This window comes from Glycine soja, chromosome 3, assembly GCF_004193775.1.
Source record: "Glycine soja cultivar W05 chromosome 3, ASM419377v2, whole genome shotgun sequence".
Classification (NCBI taxonomy): domain Eukaryota; kingdom Viridiplantae; phylum Streptophyta; class Magnoliopsida; order Fabales; family Fabaceae; genus Glycine; species Glycine soja.
In genome coordinates, this window is record NC_041004.1 from 30,268,198 (window position 1) to 30,271,064 (window position 2,867).

At 31.8% G+C, this 2,867-nt stretch overlaps 1 long non-coding RNA gene across 1 annotated transcript; it reads right to left on the minus strand.

Moving 5' to 3' along the window:
- Nucleotides 1-381: 381 nt before the first annotated feature.
- On the minus strand, nt 382-2,440 carry LOC114405462. Its single transcript, XR_003665232.1, has 3 exons — nt 2,376-2,440; nt 924-1,410; nt 382-785 (listed from the first exon to the last, which is right to left on the minus strand). It is a non-coding gene; the product is annotated as an uncharacterized LOC114405462 (long non-coding RNA).
- Between the last annotated feature and the right edge of the window lie 427 nt (nt 2,441-2,867).

A 2,867-nucleotide genomic window follows, 5' to 3' on the forward strand; every position in this document is an offset into this window, starting at 1 on the left:
AAATTTATCATTCAAACTGGAAAATGGAATTTATAAAGGATGCACATACAGCTGCAAAAATGGGTAACAGATAAAATTAACCCACCAACCATCGAAAAGCAAGGTATAGAAAAAGATAAGCTAATGATTAAATGAAGAAAGGTCCAACCTTTTGTCTTGTTGGACTACGAGAACTCAGATACCATAACAAAAACACATACACCGATATTCAAACCTCATGATACATCGGTAAAAATAACGTGACAATTCCAGTCAGAATGAGCAACACACATAATGATAATTCTATTGACAACATAAATGAAAAAACAAAGATAATTACTGAAGAAAAATCAAAGATAACTACTTAAGAAAAAACAAAGATAATAATATATACATTGAACATAATAAATTGATAGTGATTAATTGTGAAGCAGAAAATTAAAGAAATTGTTTAATACCCTAAGGTATTGGATTAACAACATTAATGAAAATATAAATAAAATAAAATTGAAACAAAAAAAGTCATGAACTTTAGGCATGGTGATTCAAACCGGGAGGTCTTCATCCCACATAACTTGTTTCCTAAATATGACCTCCCAGACATGTTTGTCAAACCTAAAGAAGAACATGACTTCATCTCCTACCATTAAATTATTTTCACAGAGGTATTGAAATCATGGATCTGCAACAGATGGCAGACCATTGTGCACGGTGATCTGCCATTGGTTTCGTGTGCCATTTGGACGCTGAACAGGAACAATTTTTTTTTATCCAAACAAAAAATTTAAAGCTGCTGCTGGAAGAACCTACATTGAAACCAAAACAGTGATTATACAACCATTCAAAGTGATCAACAGTGAATGTAATTTGAAAATGTTATTTGAAGTAAGAGAAGATGGGAACCAAAAAATAAAAACATCATTGAGTGGGTAACAAACTCCTACCAAAGGGTTGGTATGTTCGATCATGTCTTGGGTGACATCAGCGGTAAAGATGTGCCTTCTGGTTGTAATAACCAACCTTCGACATGTCTGTCTAAGGATAGGTCCCATGATGCCGACTTCCAAAGAAGTATCTTTAGAGGCTGCAAAAAATTGGATAATGACACTGTCATTAATGTCATGGGTTCTTCTAAACTCTTTCAGCCCATCAGCAAAAAAGCATCGAGTGCCACATTTGCGCACCCTAATAAAATGCTTGGTTCCATTGTAGTCAAATAAAACATAAGTTGGGTAAGATGGCCTCCATTGACTATGGTAACTCAATGGAACTTCAATGATGTTCTGCACGGAAACATGAAAACATTAGGCAATCACAATTTTTTTTATTTGGAATAAGAGAAAAGGAAAAGTGGTTGGGATTGTTAATGTTGACCTTCTGAACACGAAATGCTACTGTAAATCGTGTTCTTGCCATCATATTTGATGGGCCCTATAGCACAACATTGAATGTAATTAGTTTCAAAACAAAATAGGAAAGCAACATATACGAAAGGACAAAAATCGATTCCAAAACGCAAACAACGTATAATGAAGTAATACATAAATATACATAAAGATTGATGATTGGAATGTTAAAAGAAAGAAAAGAAGTTAAACATAAATAAGAAAGAAAAGAAGAAGAATTAGAATGTTAAAGAACTTACCGCATTAGAGAAGAATGATGATTGGGTACTCATACTGTTAAGGGTTGAGTGATGTTGTTGGAGAAATGAGCAAAGAAATGAGGAGAACAAATGAGGAGAACTATTGGTTATGATTTGATATGCCTGAGTTTTTGTAATTTGTATTGAATGGGCTTTAATTTGGAAACCGCTTATAATTCGGGAGTCTTTTATAATTCTCGTACCCGTTTTTTAATTTTGAAAATCCTAATTAATAATTAGGAGGCTTTAAGAATTCCGGTACTGGTTTTCCTTCATAATGGTAAAAACAATGATTAACATTGATAACGGTGAAAATATATTAATATATTAATTAATTGGGAGACTTTAACAATTCCCGTACTGGTTTTCCTTCATAATGGTAAAAACAATTATTAGCTTTGATAACGGTGAAAATACTAATAAATATTAATTAATTGGGAGGCTTTAACAATTCTCGTACTGGTTTTCCTTCATAATGGTAAAAACAATTATTAGCTTTGATAACGGTGAAAATACTAATAAATATTAATTAATTGTGAGACTTTAACAATTCCCGTACTGGTTTTCCTTTATAATGGTGAAAATAATTATTAGCTTTGGTAATGGTGAAAATATTAATATATTAATTAATTGGGAGGCTTTAATGGTGAAAACAATTATTACCTTTCTGCCATGTGAAATATGATTAGACGTGTACAACACGAATTCCAATAGGATCTATTGTGGGGATATTGAACATTTTACACGGTACCTTGAAAACTAAGTCAGCATTGATATGAAGCTTTAAATTGGATGTGACTGTCCTACTTCCCAACCTGCAACCACATCAAAGTATGACCTTCCATATTCAAAAATTCAAAATTCAAATTCGTTATTAAAATAATACTTAATGACTATTTTCGAAAATAAAACACATAAATGTTGTGACGAAGTTGAATGATAATACAATAAAATGAAAATGAATTTAATAGTAATTACAAATAAATTACAAAAAAAAGTGATAGCAAAGTCGTCAGGTATAGGAGCAAAATTGAAAATCAAAACGCAAGAAATATGGGTATAAGAAATGAAAAAAGTAATAATAATAAAAATAACAAAGTTGACCCTCTTAGCAAGTCATTCAGAAGTGAATTATGACAGTCTCCAAATGGGGATTTCTTTGCAAGATATGAGTACAAATTGATGCACACGTCGCATTATGATGAAGAACTGACATCAACACTAAGATGGACAGCAAAATTTA